The sequence below is a fragment of the Balaenoptera physalus genome (assembly GCF_965194825.1).
Source record: "Balaenoptera physalus genome assembly, chromosome: 6".
NCBI lineage: Eukaryota > Metazoa > Chordata > Mammalia > Artiodactyla > Balaenopteridae > Balaenoptera > Balaenoptera physalus.
The window spans coordinates 18,287,560-18,307,691 of NC_138885.1; the positions used below are offsets into that span (position 1 = coordinate 18,287,560).

At 45.7% G+C, this 20,132-nt stretch overlaps 1 protein-coding gene and 1 pseudogene across 2 annotated transcripts in view; one reads left to right on the plus strand and one right to left on the minus strand.

Moving 5' to 3' along the window:
• The window catches only part of GPR39 (G protein-coupled receptor 39), a gene marked incomplete at its 3' end in the record, with an annotated part of 229,972 nt that overhangs the window by 104,018 nt on the left and 105,822 nt on the right, over positions 1–20,132 (plus strand). The gene's annotated exons all lie outside the window — the stretch shown is intronic.
• Positions 11,736–13,893, minus strand: LOC309662901 (large ribosomal subunit protein P1 pseudogene; annotated as a pseudogene). Its single transcript has 2 exons — positions 13,887–13,893; positions 11,736–12,196 (listed from the first exon to the last, which is right to left on the minus strand). The product of its transcript is annotated as a large ribosomal subunit protein P1 pseudogene (transcript).

Genomic DNA, 20,132 nt, shown 5'->3' on the forward strand with positions numbered 1-20,132 from the left:
GGCCAGCTTTTGGGAACAAGTCATGTAGAAAAAAAAGAGCAGCCCAATACTAGACTTGCTGCCCACTACTTGTGTGACCTTAGGTAATTTATTTAGCACCTTTAATCTTTACTCTTCTCTATGAATTGTGGGCTGCTTTCCGTGGGCTTTGTGAAGCTTAAATGAGGCATGTTGAGTGCCTGTGACCTGAGGGAGGAGTTCAGACCGTGCTTAGAGGTTTTGGAGCTGTGGTTCTCAAACAGTGACTCTGGCAGGCAGCACCAGCATCCCCTGGGAACTTTCGAGAAATGCAGGTTGTTGCCCCTTGCCCTCCCCCCGCTCCACCTGCTGCATCAGAAACTGTGGAGGTGAAGCCCATTCACCTGGATCTTAAACCGCCCTCCAGGTGATGTTTTTTAAAATTAATTTTTATTGGAGTATAGTTGCTTCACAGTGTTGTGTTAGTTTCTACTGTACAGCAAAGTGAATCAGCTATACGTATACATACATCCCCTCTGTTTTGGATTTCCTTGCCGTTCAGGTCACCACAGAGCATTGAGTAGAGTTCCCTGTGCTACACAGTAGATTCTCATTAGTTACCTATTCTATACATAGTATCAATAGTGTATATATGTCAATGCCAATCTCCCAATTCATCCCACACCCCACACCCCTTTTCCCCTTGCTATCCATTCGTTTGTTCTCTACGTCTGTGTCTCCTCCAGGCGCTTCTGATGGCCTGCTCAACTTTGAGCTCTACCGCTGTAGAAAACACTGCGATCTTTGTAAGGGTAGCTGGGCTCTGGCCAGAACACCTGTGAAGGAGGGTGCCGAGAGGGGCTTCGGTTTCCCTGGTAACTATCCAGCTCAAGCTGCTCTTATCCTTATCAATCCATCCCTCCTGGAATGAGGCTTTCCGTGATGTGTTAATCAGGGGTCACCCACCTGCCTGTCCCTGTTAGATTCTCATGGGTAAGCTCAGGACAGTGGTGCCCACCTTCTAGCCCAGCAGTGGGGCATTGCTCTGCAGAGTGAGGGCTCCTCCCCGCATCTGGCTGCCTCTGACTTCCATCTGCCAGGAGTTGGGCGAGCTCCATCCTGCACTTCGTTGTTGGCCAGCTCCTCTCGGTGGGTGTGTCTCTCATTTCCTCTGTTGGATGCAGCTTGTAGGTAGCTGCTGTGGCTGGTCTCCGTGTCTGCACGCTCCCTCTGCCCTAGACTGGTGCTGCAGGATGCTGCGGTCAGAATCTTTGTCCCAAGGTACAGCTTCGACTGGGTCATGCTCTCAATCAAAACGGTCCCTTCACAAGGCACCCACAGAATAAATCCCAAGTCTTTAGCCTGGAACACAAGAGCCTCCAAAATCTAGTGACACTGATTGGATTTCTTTTAAAATAAATTTTAAAGCTATAGAAAGCACGGACAATAGTGTCGTGTGTACTCAAAAGTGACACATGTTAAATATATCACATTTTTAAATCTTTTTTTTACTGAAGAAATCATTTACAGATGGAGTCTCCTTTCCCCTCATTCCTTCAGACCACCTTTAGGGCGTTTGCTTCTGCAAGTCACCTTCATACAACCTAACTGGACTTGAGCCTAACTGGACCCCTGGGAATTCACAGTAGAAGCTGGTGCTCCCCTGCCTCCCTGCATTTGTCTATGGGGGACCCTGGCTGGAACGCCCAGCCCTGCCATCCTCCCATCAGCTGTCCCATCCTGTGCTTGCTCAAACCCTACTTGCCCTTCAAGCACCAGTCAAATGCCACCCCTCCTGTACAGTCCCCGGATTTTCCCCACGTCTCTCACACTCCCCCAGCTCTCCCCATTCTCACCCTCAGCTGGAGCTAACTTCTAAATCCCTGTGTTTAGAGCACAGGATTAATTCAGAGCACGGGGTTGAAGGCTCAGCTTGGCCATCAACTACATGTGGCATCTTTGACAGACTCAGTGTCCTCATCTGTAAAATGGGGATTCAGTGTAAAATGTTCATTCATTGTCTGACGGGCAGCCAGATGGGGAGGGCTGATGGCAGGTTTATGGGGGGGAGGGGGTGTGCTCCCCAGGAACCTCGGAGATAAACACTCCAAGGAAGCAGACATCTAACATCTCACAGCATCTGGCTTGGAAAAGACCTCTTCAGTGATACCTTGACACATGGCCTTGGTAGAAAACCTGAGCAAATATGAACCAAACAGGTCCATGATTCCAGATCCCAAAAGTTCTGAAAACTGGAAATTTACCATAACTTATTTGGCAGTAAAAACCTGGACTAACCTGATAGGAGGCTATTTATGGCATTTATCAAACTGCAAAAATTCATGCCTTTTGCTGTAGAAATGTGTGCGTGTATGTGTGTGATTACAGGATTCTTTCCTGGAATCTGCAGGGGATGTTTTGAAGCACACAGTAGATGTACTGTATCACTTTTCTAAAATCTGGGCAATTCTGAATTCCTAACCACACTTGGCCCCCAGGGTTTTAGCCAGGATTTGTGGACGCGTACAGACCCCAGCGGGAGGGGTCCTCCCCCTGTCCACCCCGCCCCCAGCACGTTCCTAGTCCTACAGGCTCCCAGGAAAATGGTTTTCTTCCACGTGAGCGTCTTTGAAGTGCACACAGGGTCCAGCCCAACCTGCAGCTGAAGCCCAGAGTGATCCTTTACTCATTGCAGAAATGTATTTTTTTTGGTGTTAGAAACACAGCATAGACTCAAAAGAAAGGGGGCTCACGCTGTCTGCAAGATGCTCTGGGCCTTATCGGAGGGCTGTACCAGCCTCCGGCGGTCAATACCCGCACACTGTGGGTTTTCGCCCCTGCCTCCCCATATTGTGGTGTGTAGGGAGAATGTCCCGTTTTCTCTGAGCCCTACTAGGTCCTAAAGTCCTGAACTAATGGTGTTCAGGTATGAATGGGTGGTATAGGCTCTGGGTCTTCTCTCTCTAGATGCCATTTACACTTTAGCAAGGGTGCTTTGTGCTTCAACCCAGAGGGTTGACTAATAGAGGGTTTTCAAATAACGTGCTATTTGGGGGCAGAAGAGTTGTTCTGATTACTTAGTGCTGTTTAATAAACTTGCCCCAAACCCAAGTAGTAGCTTAAGGCAGCTGTTTTGTTTTGCTCACAATTTTGTGGGTCAGGAATTTGGGGGGTGCTAGGCTAGGTGGTTCCTCGCTGATGCACGTGAACTTAGCTGTACTGGCTGGAACATCTATTTTATTCTGTCCATCGAAGTGGTCACTGGGCCTGCTCAGATTCACGGGGGGAGGAAAAGAGACCCCCCTTCTTATGGGGTGTGGCAGGAGCGTGTGGTGGTGAGCATGTGGGATGGGAGACACTGGACCACTTTTGGAAAACTGTAGTTGGCACAGGAGGCTTCCAGGCAGATCAGGTGCCTAAGTGGAGGAATCTGTAATTCCAGTCCAAAGAGTGATGATGGAGGAAACTTGGGGTGCAGAAAAGCCCAAAGAAGATTCTTTCTCTTTAACATATATTTGGGCAGAGAAAAAGGAAGTGTTGTTAGGAAGACCAAGAAATTCCATGTCCCTACACCTCACCTACATCCTCTCCACACCCATCCCTCACACTTTCGGTACCACCATCCCCCGCCTTTCTTCCTTGCACCCCCATTCTCAAGGTGGTGAAAATTCCTTTAACGTGCAGAAATCTTTTACTTCCACTGTAAAATATGAAAGTTAGAATTTAGTATTAAGGCCTGCTAAAGTTGATAGCAAGGGCTGCCAGAGAGTTTGTTGTGAGAACAGGAAGGCAGCATGAGCCCCAAGGTCCTGGAGAATTAAAGGGGAGGAGGGGGGTCAGGACGGAGAAGACCCGCCATCCCCATCTCACAGGGGCAGGGAGGGGTCCCTCTGGCCTGACTCCTACCGGCTCCTCCGCTTCTCCTTCCCGCACGGTCCCCGCCTGACTCCTGCGGAAGACCCCCGTCTGCCACGTGGGGAGAAACCCACCAAGGAGCGTTTTGATTTCAGCGTGTTGTGTCGAAACAGCCCTGGTCTGGCCGCCTGGGCTGCCCACCCCTGCAGGTGCGCTATTGAAGGCAATCTCGCGGCCACCGCTGTGAAGCTGCGAAACGCCCGCTGAGAGCTGCCAGTTTCCTGGCTGACCAGTGAGTAGGGTCCCACATCCTTTCACTCCGGAGTGCTGCGTGAAATTGAAATTGAGTTGAGGCTGGATTCTTTCCTCCAGGTGAGCTGCCTTCGAAAAGAAAAGAATCCCTATAAAACCAGGGGCTCACTTTAACTGGCAGTGCTCCCGCGCGGGTAGCCAGTGCCCAGGGTGCCCTGTGATTATCTGCTTGGTGGCATCTCTGGGGTAACCATCCTGCCCTGGCTGCCCTGCCTCTCAGCCTCTCCTGGACGCCCCTTTCCCTCTGTGAACTGGGGTCAACTCAGGAAACATGGGCTTCTTTAAGGAACCTGAGCCAGACTTGGGAGAATAGACCTTTTGGAAAATTTAAATCATATCCCATATTTATAGGGCAGAAGAAACACATTTTGGATATTCCATGGTTTTCTCTTATCCACACCAGTGTCTCTCTTCCTTCATCAGTGACAGCATTCAACGTCGCTGAAAAGCTAAGGAAAAGGATGCAGTTGAGCTAGTTGTGCGGACTGAAAACCCAGGGGGAGGGGAAGGAGCAGGTGTGTGGGTAACCCCTGAAGATGACGAGGCAGGGGTGGGCGGGGTGATTTGGGGTGGGGTGTGGGCGGAGGGCTTGAACTTTTAATCTCGTTGATTGCACAGCCATTTGTGAAGGAGGCAGAGCGATTGGACAGGGTTTCTGTTTTTGTTTGTTCTCCTGTCCTCTGGGCTTTGGTGTCTTCCTCAGCAAAGTAGAGACAACAGGAATATCTTCCTTATAGGGCAGATTGGGAGATTCAGTGTGACCGTACGTGCAAAGCACCAAGAACAATGCCTGGAACAAAGGAAATCATAGATGTTCACCTGTGACTGTTACTATTACTATTTGATAGAAGAAAAGACGGCACAGTGAAATGAATGAGAGAGGGAATGTGGTAGAAAAGAAAATCTACAGGGCCAGATGCACACAGGCAATTTTGGGTCCTAATCCCAAATCCACCAGTTGGCTGTCATGTGACCTTGGCAAATTCTTTAACCTTTCTGAGCCTCAGTTTCCCCACCCCCACCCTGTAAAACAAGAAGACGGCAGATTCAGATCAGCAGGTCTGGGATAAGGCCTGGGATCTTGCATTTCTAATAAGGTTCCAGGGGATGCAGATGAGGCTGGTCCAGGACTACACTCTGCGTGACAAGGGACAGTGGCGCTCTGTGATGACTGTAGGCGCCCAGTATGGAGGGCTCACACAGGGGAGAGGGAATGATCCGTTTTCTGGAGGATTATGGGAAGCTCTCCCAAGAGGTTTCCCAATCATCTAGGCTTCCGAGGATGAATAGGCCGTCAGCATCAATAATGGGCTCAAGAACAGTTGATCAGACTTTTTACATTTTTCCCCCATCAGCATTAACAAGTCATAGCCACGAGTCAGGTTTGGCTGGGAGTAGGTGCGTGGAGAAAGATGGAAGACGTTGGTAGCCAGTTCTCGAGCTTGAGTGAGCATCAGAATCTCCCAGAGGGCTTGTGAAATGTAGATTGCTGAGCCCCAACCCAGAGTTTCTAAATCATCAGGCCTGGGCTGGGGCCCAGGAGTTTGCATTTGTGACGAGTTCCCAGTGAATTTTGAGAACCACTGCTTTATAGCAAGAGGCCTCCCACCCCAGGGCACACAGGCCAAGGGTTATAACTGGGCATATGGGGTGGGGCAGAGAAACCCAGAGGGACAAACACAATGGGAGGGGCTGCTGGGAGGGGTTTTGTTAAGACTGAGACTTGAGACTTGGCCAGCACAGTTGACGTGGATAAGACGCTGAGAACTGACCGCTGTGTTCACTAAGAGCGGCAGATAGCTTATCAACCCTTGGATTCCTACCACCCAGTACAATGAAGATGTAGTCAGCCCAACTGAAATTCCTTTTCTTCCTTCCCTCCACTCTTTCCAAAGCATGCCGCTTTCCAGGAGCCTGGCTATAAAAATGAAGACCCAGACCAGCCCCAGCAGGCCTCAGTGGACATTAGCATGTTGGTCTGTTGGCAGCTCAGGGGGCTCTGGAGCTCGGGCAGAACCTGCATCTTTAGAGGTATTTGAGATGGGTTGGTTTCCGGGGATGCAGCAGCCTCTCCACTAAGAGGGAGGCATCATATATAAATATCAAACGGAGGGAGGGAGGGAGGGGCTGGCTGACATTTTGGCTGACCCTGGATCCTCTGAGAAGAAAAACCACTACGGCTTGAATTAATTTTAATTCAACAGAATATTTTCATAAAGCGGTCCTTGGAGCAGCAAGACGGTGTGTTTCATATTTTCCGCTGCTTCCGGTGAGCCACGCTGATGGAGGGTCATTGGGGTCACAGTAGGAGGAATCCCACTAATTGCATCATAAGGGACGTTTGCCCATTAGCTCAGATGGATTGTCTCCTAACAGTGTCCTCCGGGAGAGTGCTATTGCAGGTGGGCGGATGGGAGGAAGGGAATTGAAAAGTAACTGAAATTTACAAATGGCATTTCCTTGGGCCCTGGACAAAATGAGTTCCATATGTCCAGCAGGGGGCAGCAATGCACAAACAGTGATTCTGGTGTGTGTATGTACCAGGAGCTGGGTGTTGGCTCTGAAAATAGCTAAGCAGTGAGGATGGTTGAGGCTGTTTATAGATAATTTCCAGAGCTGGCAAAGCTGGGCCTGTCACGCCCACCTTTTCCCCCACAAGCAAACCTTTGATTTTTCTCCGTATGCTGAGAAGTCAATAAATGTTTAGGTCTGCTGCGTTTTAATTCTGCAAGTTTTCTTTTCATCTTTTGGCTGCTCTGTGTAATTTAGAATTTCTGCAGCCTGACTGAAAATTATAAGTAAACTAGGATTAAGAAGTCGGCTTTATTAATATAATAGTTCAGTTAATAGACATTTAAAAATGTGTATTTCAGCTCTTCTCTGGGTTGAAATTTTATTAGAACTATAATCGCAGTGACACCCGTACACCAAGTTGGGGAACTTACTTGTCGATATTTGTTTTAAAGTTGAGGAAATGAGACTGACAAAATGCAAGAAAACAAATCTCAAGGAATAGTCAGTTTTTCCCAATTTAGGGATATTAGTTTGTCTATTCCTAAAACTAGGACTCAGGCTGTATTATATTTTCTCAGCAATTTGTCAAGTTTGCTTGTAAATGACTTTAATTGTAGATGGCTTTGCCTGTTTTGCTGGGCTGGAAAATTCTGCAGCGCAGCATACTTCTCCTTTGGGAAGCTTCTCACATCTTGCATAGTATTTCTCTCCACCACCCTCTGCTGTTACCACCCCCCACCCCACAAGGTTAATTTAATCCTGTTGTTCTTAAATGAAACACCCTAAATCATCCTCCTCCCCTTCCCTGTCTTTCTTCTCTCTGTTTAAACCCTTCCAGGATGTAATAGTCTGGAAAATATTTCAATCATCATGTCTCCTTTTCAACCGGCCAATTCTCTTCGGCGTGTTCTCTGTGGCTTGTACTGAAGTGCAGTTTTTCACAGTGTTGTTTTTAGTTTAAATAACATGCAGTGCACCATTGCTAAAGGTCTTCTAGAACATTCCACTTGGGGTCTTGCCATTAAATAATATTCTGATGGAACACGTACCTATCTTTCCATAGGAAGAAATGCTATTGGCTCCCAGCCCTAATTGGCTGTAAATTTAGCTAAAGGTCCATCTGCCTTGGGAGTTAGACCATCTTCTCTGAGCTCAGAATAGTGCCCTGGATTAGATGTTTAATGGATAGACTTAGTGAATAAATATGTGTTTGTAAGTGTGTTGTTTAGAAAATAGTCAAGTGAAAGGCATTTAATTCTGCTAAGCCAGCAAATGTAAGTTTTCTGTCTTCTTACACTCTTGCTACATGTCAGCTCCTCAATTTAGCAGCTGTGTGACCTTGCATATATTACTCAACCTTGCTGAGTCTCAGTTTCCTCAATTGCAAAATAGAGAGCGTGAGGGCCAAATAGAGGTATGTAGTGTTTAGCAGAACATAGAGTCAGTCCCCAAGGCATAGCAGTGACTTTTGGATTTTGTTGTTATTGTCGTTGCTACTACTGCTATCATTATGCAGCCTAATTCCCATGCCTGCGTGTCTTTCAAAGTCCCCACTTGCCTATACCTTCTCATTTCTCAACACACATTACTCAGGGAAGCTTTCTCTGATCCCCCAGACTAGGGTGCTATGTCTTGGCTATTGTGAGTAGTGCTGCTATGAACATAGGGGTGCAGGTATCTTTTTGAATTATAGTTTTGTCTGGATATATGTCTAGGAGTGGGATTGCTGGATCATATGGAAACTCTATTTTAGTTTTTTGAGGAACCTCCATGCTGTTTTCTATAGTGGCTGTGCCAGCTTACATTCCCACCAACAGTGTAGGAGGGTTCCCTTTTCTCCACACCCTCTCCAGCATTTGTTATTTGTAGACTTTTTAATGATGCCCATTCTGACCGGTGTGAGGCGGTACCTCATTGTAGTTTTGACTTGCATTTCTCTAGTAATTGGCAATGTTGAGCATCTTTTCATGTACCTATTGGTCATCTGTATGTCTTCTTTGGAGAAATGTCTGCTTAGGTCTTCTGCCCAGTTTTTGATTCAGTTGTTTGTTTTTTTGTTGTTGTTGAGTTGTATGAGCCGTTTGTATATTTTGGAAATTAAGCCCTTGTCTGTCGTATCATTTGCAAATATTTTCTCCCAGTCTGTAGGTTGTCTTTTTGTTTTGTTTATGGTTTCCTTTGCTGTACAAAAGCTTGTAAGGTTGATTAGGTCCCATTTGTTTATTTTTGCTTTTATTTCTATTGCCTTGGGAGACTGACGTAAGAAAACATTGATACAAGTTTTGTCAGAGACTGTTTTACCTATGTTCTCTTCTAGGATTTTTATGGTGTCATGTCTTACATCTAAGTCTTTAAGCCATTTTGAGTTTATTTTTGTGTATGGTGTGAGGGTGTGTTCTAACTTCATTGATTTACATGCAGCTGCCCAACTTTCCCAACACCATTTGCTGGAGAGACTGTCTTTTTTCCATTGTATATTCTTGCTTCCTTTGTTGAAGGTTAACTGACTGTAAGTGTGTGTAGGTTTATTTATGGTCTCTCTATTCTGTTCCATTGATCCATATGTCTGTTTTTGTGCCATTACCATACTGTTTTGTTTTTTTTTTAAGTATTTATTTATTTTTAACATCTTTATTGGAGTATAATTGCTTTACAATGGTGTGTTAGTTTCTGCTTTACAACAAAGTGAATCAGCTATACATATACATATATATCCCTCCCATCCTCCCTATCCTACCCCTCTAGGTGGTCACAAAGCACCAAGATGATCTCTGCCTACCATGCTGTTTTGATTACTGTAGCTTTGTAGTATCAGACAGTGGGATCTTTGATTCAGGACAAGGTCTTCATCTTTGGTGCCCAGAGCATGTCACATCTGGAGCCTGTACAGGGTAGTCATTCAATGGAGGTTTGCTCTGTTCATTAAGACTGTGTGTCTACCAGGCTTTGCCCTTCCACGCATAGAAGGAGATTTCCTTAAGAGTCTCATTGTCTATGTTACTATTTAACATAACTGAAAAGCAACAAGACCAAATCCCCACCTGGAGGTTTCATCATCTCACTCTAACTGTGGACAGTTTCCTTAAGTAAGAGCTTCACAGTGACTTTCTAAGGTACTTGCCCTGAGGATCTCATTAACAAATGGTCCAGAACATGACTTCTTTTTAGTTAATTCACGTTGATGCCACGAGATCAGGTTGTGTCTTTCTGTGATGCTCACAAACAACCTGTTTAACAGTCCATTTTACACTTTTAAGGAGGACTTAGGTCAAGATGAACTGCCTAAGTTTCTGGAAATCAGCCTTCCCCTATTTCTGGAACTAGGGTATTTGCTCAACTCCTGTCTCCTGCCTTCTCCAAGAGCCTGGGGGAGCTACTAAGAGAGTCTCTGAAGTTTTTCTGGAATATTCCTCCACATCCCAAATGTAATTTTGCTGATCCGACACCCTATCTCATTGCCATAGATTGATGGTTTCCTACTATCTCCTGGCTTGATGAGGACTTCAGTTGTCTTCTGGGACACTAGCTTTACACTGTCCAATTTGCAGACTCATTGCTAGGAGAGATAAAAGCCCAGTTGGAATTTTAACACTCTGTTTTGTGTTCCCTATTAATTTTGTCACACGTCGTCCAATCAATGAGTCTCTCCCTTTGTTCTGTTTGCTCCAGATATCATTTAAAAACCTTCTTCTGTTGTCTTCTTTATCACTCATAAACCTCTGTGAATTGGGGGTCTGTCTCTGGATGCGACGATTCCTACATGACCTGCACATATTTAAAAAATTCGTCCTGACTTGCGTGTCTCTCTTTCCATCCTTTGCCCTCCTGAGCTGAACAGAGAGGCCCCTGCAGAACATTGTTGCTTCCTTTAGAGGTTGCCCCTCTCCCACCTTTCCTTCCTTCCTGACTTGGAGTGGTTGTGTGATCAGAATTACATTTTATAAGCAGGAAATTCTAATTACTGCACAGTGGCAGCTGGAACAACTTATCCATACCATCCTCCTGGTCCTCCAGAAGCAGCTGCTAAGAGGGTGATGATTGTGTAAGCAAGCATGGTATCAATTTGCTCTCCAGGTGGGCTTGTGTAGGGAACAGAACAAATGAGGATGATCGTGTTTCCCTGGAAGGAGAAATAAGGAAGGTGGCGTTCAGGAGCAGAGAGGCGGAGGAGGGAGGCTGCAGCAGGTGCGCACCAGGCTCGTGCTCTGAGCATTTGCCCCTCCCCATGGACATTGATGGCAGGTGGTGTCCCCACTGGGCTTCCCCGCCAGCCTATGTGAGAGCTGCTTGCAGATGCCGGCAGTGGCCCATCACTGCCCCCAGCGAGTGGAGTCAGGGAGGTCATTCAGGCCTCCATTACTAGAGTCTCACCCATGCCTGTTGCCCAGTGGGGCTGTCAGAAGCATGTGGATTTGAATTCTATTAACTGCAGTGATGCCCTGGGGTCTCCAGACTTCACTCAGAAGTGAAATGCCTCCTTCTTTCCCTCTTTTTTTCCATTCTTGATTCTGTATGTTCTTTTTTTCAGCTCCCGTAAGGCCAGATGCTTCTCTGGGCTTAGGTTATAGCTAGGATGACGGTTGCCCAGAGTGTGCAAACCTGCCTGGTCCCAAGACTCATGGCTGCCAATCTAAGAACCCTCTTCCTGTTTCCCATTTCAGACTCTTTTTGTCTCTACCTTTGTTCCTAACACTCTTCCAAATCAAGATCTCTAGTTTCAGTGGAGAGGTGTTTCTTCATTCCTGTATCAGAATCCACATCCACGTATGCATATTTTTGTATCATTTCTTCTTCATTGAACTTAAAATATGTAAGGAGGCAAGGTGAACATAAATATCAAAAAACGATAGAAAATCCCCATTTTTCAATCCCTGGTGAAATAATTGGTTCAGGCAATGATCATCAGTGGATGAAACCATGAGTTAGAGGTTGCTGAGGATGTTTACATGGGAGGGGTCAGGCTGTCACGTCCCGAACTCACTCATTAATGATAGCGCCACTGAGAGAGGAACTACCCAGTCATCGTGGACCCCTAAAATACAAACCACTGAATACCACCTAAGGAATTTTTCTTTTTTTTTTTTTTCCAGCAAAGACCTCAGCTTTTCATTCACCATGTTACCAGAGAGGTTTAGTCAAAAAAGACCAAAGCCCATGTCATCATCACACTCTTCAGCTTCTTCTTTGTTTGCTTCTACTTTCTTCTCCTCAGCTGGGGCAGCAGTGGTAGAAGGGGCAGGACCTCCTGCTGGGGCAGCATCAGCTGCTGGGGCAGCTCCACCTGCCCCCATGTTGCAGATGAGGCTCCCGATGTTGACATTGGCCAAAGCCTTTGCAAATAGCCTGGCCGGAAAGGTTCAACGTTTGCACCGGCTGCTTTAATGAGGGCATTGATTTTATCCTCCGTGACCATCACCTCATCGTCGTGCAGGGTGAGGGCCGAGTAGATGCAGGCCAGCTCCGAGATGGAGGCGGGTGAGTGCCAAGCAGGGGCTGCTGGGCACGGTGCTAGTCGCTGGATGAAGTGAGGGCCTCACCCCACCGCGGCCTTCGCGGCCTTGGAAGGGCCGAGCACCTTAGCCGCAGGTGGGGCAAGGGACGGGAATATTCTTGACAAAATAAAGTTGAACCTGAATTTAGTCAAGCTGCATTTACTAGAAATGCAGGCAGCAGAGGAACAAATAAGATGACACAGCAAAGAGGCAAGCTGACAAATTCAGAATGTAAGGCGTTCTACACGTCACCGCGACAGTAAAGGCATAAGACCTCAGAGACGTAACCACCAAATGTAATCGAATATAATGCGGGTCCTTGTCTGGAGGCTGATTTCAGCAAGCTGTGAACTAGCCAAGTGATGACGTTGACTAGCAAGGAATTATTGCTCATTTTGTTAGACACGTTAATTTTGAATCAGGGTGATGAGTATATGGGGGTTTGTTTTGCAGTCCCCTCTATTTTTCCATATGTTTGAAAATGTTTATAGTAGAAAATATTTTTACAAGTTAAAAAATAAAGCAAGTTGGTCAGTTTACTTCCTAAGAGGGTCGGCGGTGGCGGGGGGGGATTGTCTAATGTTAAATGACCCAAATGAGTTATCTGCTTGATTTATATCCCTGTCTTTAATAAATTAGAATTCTGGTTTCTAAGTTTAAAAGGGAAGGAAGGTGGAAACTGTATGAGTAGAGTGATTGGAGTTTTACAGTGAACATATATTTAACATGCCCTTGGTTTTACGATGGGATTAGAGGCCATGCAGCTTCTTCCAGACAGACGCCACGTGGTAGAAATAGAGCATCTGAAGCCTGGAAGGAACCCGAGCATCCACTTAGCTGCCTTCCCTCTGAGCTGGACCACTGTGCACCATCCAGGTCAGGGGTAGGGTTAGGGTCTTTCTTTCAAAGTCCTTCAGAGAGGGGGGAGACATCACCTCCCCAGAATCTGAACATTAACAGCACTCGCCATCAGGAAGTCTTCTTGGGATTCCAGGTACTCAGAGAAACCCTCTCTGTCTTATCCTATTAACACTGAAGAGGAGGGGGCCCCCCTTTCTGAGAGCACGTCGCATCCCAGGAGGACTGGCATTAACCACCAAGCCCTCGGCTTCCCCTTGTCCTCTTTTCCTTATTCACCAGCCCTTAATCACTTGGAAGGTTTTTAATCTGTGGTCCCCCGTTTTCCTTGTTCCTGTGGGAGAGACCCACGGCTCTAAAGGGCTACTAGCATCAAGGACAACGTGCGAGTTCCCTGATGGGCTCCCACCAGCCCCACGCCTGCTGGCCACAGTCTCTGTACTTGCCCTTTCTTGACTCCAAGCCTCTTCCCAGCCCTTCTGGAAAGTCCCACGATACTCCTCCATCACTCTGTTCATTTGGAAACTGCCAAGGCACTGTGACGCCCTGGTTGTTTGGATCCCATATTTCCAGCTTCCACAGTGTTGTAAAACAATCCAAAAACAGATTTTATGAACACAAATCCCTTTGGCTGTAAGAAGATGCCTCTGGGCTCCTTCACCAAGCACCTGGTTCGAGAAGGTTCGAGGTGGGCCCCAGGTGTGGCGTCAGATAGCCTGGTGGGAGCAGGGCCACCTGTTTGGCTGGTGATGTCTACAGAATGCCAGCTTTCCCCACACGAGCCAAGACTGTTGAGGAAGTGAGAGCAGGTAGGAAAGTGGAGAGAACAGAGAGAAGAGGGGCAAGGGTGGGGAAGTGGGGTTAGAAAAATCAGCAGCCGTCCCTCTTTGAGCACACCCGCCATCCTATCCTATCCAAACTCACCACATGTGGGCTTCTGTTAGGGGGAGGGCTGCCCTGAATCTCCCCTCCCCCCCTGCATTCAGTTAAGTAGCCCTCCTCAGGGCTTACGGTGCCATGCACATACTTCTGCGCTGCCTTATAACCCTCTAGTACAGTGTTCACTGCACGTATCTGTAGACGCTTGACTGTAGGCTCCTGAGATCAGGAGGTACCCTTTTGCTTTCTGATTCCCCAGCCCTCAAACTATACCTGTCACAATGCCTGCATCTCTGTACTGGGGTTTTGACAGGCCTTGTGCATGTGAATGGGTCTGTGTGAGTTGGTGAGGGAGATACAAAGACATCAGGGTATCCTCCTGAAAGTCCACCAAATTATTCAGCCTGGTTGCCTCGTTCAGAATTCACCACACAGCACAAAACAAGCTAAATCATGGAAAAATAACACTGTAACTTGGACAATAATGAATATGCAAGAAGCATAACGGGGTGAAGTACTGAGAGAGCCATCTATTGTAGAGAGTTTAGTCATACCTTAGTGAAAGATCGGGGGAAAAGCACGAAAAGATCCTGCTAGTTTTGAAAAAAAGAAAATGAATAACTAGCTAACATGCAATGGGTGAAGATAGGGAAAAGTTCAATCAGTTCATCCATGGTTCAGCCATTTTGGAAGATGGCAGGCCTCAGTCTTTGGATACTGACAAACAGCGCTGTACCACGGGAGGCACCTTCCTTCTGGAAAAAAAACATCTGGACTCAGTGTTGCATGGTATGAACTGCCTCCACCTTTGTTCCAAAGTGCTTTGAAAAGACTGGATGTATTTATGACAAATGCAGGTGTATTTGTCCTTTCAGACTGATGCTAGGCATTAGAAGGTCAGCTATTGCAGCTGGAAAGCAGCCAGCAAATAAGGAGGCCACAGAAGAAGTTTGTGAGTTTTTAAAGATAATTTATTTCAGTTCACAATTTACACAGAATATCAAATCTGAAGGGGACCCCAGGGTTACCCAGTTTAACTTCTTCATTGTATAGATGAAAAATGAGAAGAGTAGTGACTTGCATAAGATAGCATTAGTAGTTCTTAGAGCTTCAGTTGATGGTTTCTGATTCATGTAGTGATCATTCCATTATTATACCAAGCTGCATTTCCATCCAGAATATTTTTATAATGTTGATTAAGCTGGATTGTTTGGGTAAACTTTTCCAGCATTTATCCTAGATTTTATCAAGTGTAATTTTAGGAAGGTGGCTTTATTGAAGCATTAAATGAGCTACTGTAGCAGTTTCCTCTATTTTATGTAGAGGAAGAGCACCGACTGCATGTTCTGTTATTATAAGTTTGGTGGTTGTAATATATTGCCATCAGTATTATTTAGGAATGCTTTTGGCTGCATGAAACAAAAAACCTAACCACAATTGCTTGAATGAATATAGGTTTATTTTTTCTGACATAACATGAAGTCTGGATGTAGGAAGCTTTGGCTTTGATTCAGCAGCTCAATGATATCAGGAATTACATAGAGTAGTGTGTATATGTCAATCCCAGTCTCCCAACCCTGAGTTTTATACCTTTGGGATTTTATACAATGAACCTGTGTTGCCTTAAAATACTATGTTACACAAGCTGACACCAAAGACCTTTCTGAAGCCAGTGAGAGTTCCTTGAAGGCCACATGCTTGGGCTCTGAGTCAGATAGTTCATGGCTCTGTCACTTATTAGTTAGGTGACCCCACTTATCTGCTCCAAGCTGCAGTTTTCTCATTAGGACGATGTGACAATCATGAGTTTGTGGTGAAGAATGAATGAGGAGATTTACAAAGACTTCTAGAAACCAGAAACTGGTGTTGTCTGTTAGCCTCCTAGCATGCTGAAGGCAGTCACTGACATGCAGCCCTGGGTCCCCCGGTTGTCTGCACTGACAGCTAAATGACATCTTTTGTGCCCTGTATAACTGGTTCACAACAACCCCTTACCTCATCAACAGCAATTACTTTGTATTCACTCTGCTTAAAAAGCTGAGGAAGAATGCAGTATATTAAGAAAGGGGACAGATTAGAATGCTGTCCTGGGGTTTAAAGGGGGCTGGAAGACTTGACTTTGCAGCATAACTCATTTTTTTAACTTTTGGGTTTATTTATTTATTTATTTATGGCTGTGTTGGGTCTTCGTTTCTGTGCGAGGGCTTTCTCTAGTTGCGGCAAGTGGGGCCCACTCTTCATCGCGGTGCGTGGGCCTCTCATTACCGCTGCCTCTCTTGTTGCGGAGCACAGGCTCCTGACGCACAGACTCAGTAATTGTGGCTCACGGGCCTAGTTGCTCCACGGCATGTGGGATCTTCCCAGACCAGGTCTCGAACCCGTGTCCCCTGCATTGACAGGCAGATTCTCAACCACTGCGCCACCAGGGAAGCCCCATAACTCATTTTTCAAAGGGTTTGCATGTGCATTTTCTCCGTCTAGACTTGTGATCTCTTAATAATAAGTAAAAAAAAAACCCAATTATTTTTAGTGCTTATGTATCTCATCTCCCACATAAGTAGTGAGCTTCTTTTTGGAAAAGATCTTGCTTCATACAACTTTGTACCATTCAAACCTTCCCCATGTGGCTGCCCTTAAGCACTTTTAGTACAGTGTGTATTGGTTATCTAGTGCTGTGTAACAAATTACCCCAAAACTTAGTGCTATGCCTCTCACAGTTTCTATGGGTCAGGAATTCAGGAGGGGCTGCTTGGTTGGGTGGTTTTGGCCCAGGTGTCTTGTGAGATTGCAGTCCTGTGTCTGCTGGGGCTACGGTCATCTGAAAACTTGGCTGGGGCTGGATGGTCCACTTCTGGGGGATTACTCACATGGCTGGCATTGGTGCTGGCTCTCGGTATCCCAGTTCTGTACTTATGGGCTTCTGTCCTCAGAGCATGGTGGCTGGGTCCCCCCAGAGCAAGTAACCAAGAGAACACAATGAAAGCTACACCTTTAATGACCTAGTTTCTGAAGGCACACGTGAGAATTTCTGAGCACTCTGCTGGTCACACACAGACCCCTGATGATTCACTATAGGAGGTATAGGGAATTTTATTCACTATAGGTATAGGTATTTTATTCACAAAATAAGTGCATGAACACCGGGAGGTACCCTGGAGGCCATCTTGAAGGCTGACTGCAACACACATGTTATATAGAGCATATAGTACCTGATAATTTATTACATGGTGTGAGCATGTACATTGTGCATACAATGTATAAATGGTAAAAGCCAAAGATTGGTTTTACTATTGGGGGAGAGGGTACTCTACTTTGGTGTCTCAAACTTGAGTGTGTGTTACAGTCACCTGGAGGGCTTATTAAAACACAAGTTGCTGGGGCATCCCTAAAGTTCCCGATTCAGTAGATCTGGGATGCGGCGGGAGTTCACAGGTGATTGTGACACTCCTGTTCCAGGGCCACACTTTGACCATCGCTCATCTAATTTGTTTAGAGATGCTAGTGGCTGCTTAAGAAAACCTTCTTCAAAGCAAATACATCCCTGGTCTCTCAGAGCTAAATACCAAATGGTGAAATTCATTATGCGTATCATCTTAACTTGAGGCTCGCTGAATGCTACAGAGTTCATGTAAACGTACAAATCAGAGAGAGGACAGTATATGAACAGCTCTAAGCAGTGGTGAGCTGGCAAACTCTGCACAAAATCGACACAGCTGGGCTTCCCTGGTGGCACAGTGGTTGAGAATCTGCCTGCCAATGCAGGGGACACGGGTTCGAGCCCTGGTCTGTGAAGATCCCACATGCCGCGGAGCAACTGGGCCCGTGAGGCACAATTACTGAGCCTGCGCGTCTGGAGCCTGTGCCCCGCAACGAGAGAGGCCGCGGTGGTGAGAGGCCCGCGCACTGCGATGAAGAGTGGCCCCCACTTAACGCAACTAGAGAAAGCCCTTGCATAGAAACGAAGACCCAACACAGCCATAAATAAATAAATAAATAAATTTTAAAAAAAGAAAAAGAAAAGACACTATTCATTAAAAAAAAAAAAAAGACACAGCTTTGAGGTGTAACTTGCCAATTTCCATAGTGTAAATGCTCCCACCATGGCCGATTATCGCCAGATTGCTGAATGTTTCACAGCTAGCTCTCTCTAGTTGGAACACACCAGCTCCAGCACACCACTGGCTCTAAGCAAGGTCTTTCCTCATCATGTGTGTTTCTGAGAAGGCTGTGGTCCAGGTGGGGCTGGGGATGGCCGGGGGATTCAGATAGCCAGTCCTTTGTACGCTAACACTGTCAAACGCCAGGCTTGATGTTCTTCCTACCTAGCGTGAGATTTTTTTTGAGGCAGCTAAAGTGACAGGATATAATTGTGCAGACAACTCTGTGTGGCAAAGGTAGATGCAAAATGGGACTTTTCAAATTCTCCCCCTTCACATACTGCCCCCAACTTGTACAGTCAATTCTAATGACTACTCCAGGCCTTCTGTTCTAATCAGGTTCAACCTCACAGAGGCTCCTCTGCATCAAAGCCCCTTCTGGCTTCCCAAGACTCATTTCCTCGGGGTGGGTGACAGGAACTACTTTAGTGACATTCATCTTTTGAGCTGCCAGGATTCCTGTTAAGGGTATAATGTCTGAGGGCCTATAGACATTTGCGTAGAAAATTTATTTGGCACTTCACCTTGTAGGGGACTGGTGACAGCTGTTTACCACTTTGAACTGTTGCTTAGATCTGAAATTGCTATTTAGCTTGTAAGCTTCTTGAGGGTACAGAATTGTTTTGTGTGTTTGTCACGACATCTACGATGGTGCCTTGGGTAAAATACACACTTAATAAACATTTCATGACTTCTAATTTGGAATTCTCTTCATTGTAGCAAACATTGTCATCCTAACAGAGAGCTTCAGTGGCCCTAATCCCAAAGAGTGAGTCATTTGGGAATTTCAATTACCATGAGAGATAAGTGGAATACGATGTTTCAGTAGGAAGTCCTTTTGGGGTATCCCATAATGCTTCTTTTTTGTTATATAAAGGATAGAGTCTAAGAAAATAGGGTTCATGCCAATTTAGTGCAATTAAAAAAAGGCATAGCTTTCAAGGTGGGCAGACCATGAGCCCTGTGGGAATGCCATCCTGAGTAGCCTTAGTAGCTATCTTATTCTGGGTGATTTTCTTAGCCTCTCTGAGCCTCAGTTACCTGGTCTGTAACATGAGACTAACAATAGCCACTTGGCAGGTCTTTTGTGAAGATGAAATGAGATAATCTATGAAAAGTGCTAGCATGGAGCCTCGTGGGGAGTGGACACATGTTAATCCCCTCCACTGCCTTATTTGAAGGAATCCACATACCTGTTCCAGATGTACCAAAGGTCCCATGACTCTGAATCGCTCTTTTTTTTTTTAGTTTTATTTATTTATTTTTTATACAGCAGGTTCTTATTAGTTATCTATTTTATACATATTAATGCATATATGTCAATCCCAGTCTCCCACTGCATCCCACCACCACCACCACCACTTTCCCCCCTTGGTGTCCATACGCTTGTTCTCTACATCTGTGCCTCTATTTCTGCCTTGCAAACTGGTTCATCTGCACCATTTTTGTAGATTCCACATATATACGTTAATATACGATATTCATTTTTCCCTTTCTGACTTACTTCACTCTGTATGACAGTCTCTAGTTTTTCCCTTTCTGACTTACTTCACTCTCTATGACAGTCTCTGTATGACACTCTGTATGACTGTCTCTATGACAGTCTCTAGGTCCATCCATGTCTCTACAAATGACCCAGTTTCGTTCCTTTTTATGGCTGAGTAATATTCCATTGTACCACATCTTCTTTATCCATTTTCTGTCAATGGGCATTTAGGTTGCTTCCATGACCTGGCTATTGTAAATAGTGCTGCAGTGAACATTGGGGTGCATGTGTCTTTTTGAATTATGGTTTTCTCTGGGTATATGCCCAGTAGTGGGATTTCTGGGTCATATGGTAATTCTATTTTTAGTTTTTTTAAGGAACCTCCATACTGTTCTCCATAGTGGCTGTATCAATTTACATTCCCACCAACAGTACAAGAGGGTTCCCTTTTCTCCACACCCTCTCCAGCATTTATTGTTTGTAGATTTTCTGATGATGCCCATTCTAACAGGAGTGAGGTGATACCTCATTGTTGTTTTGACTTGCATTTCTCTAATAATTAGTGATGTTGAGCATCTTTTCATGTGCTTCTTGGTCATCTGTATGTCTTCTTTGGAGAAA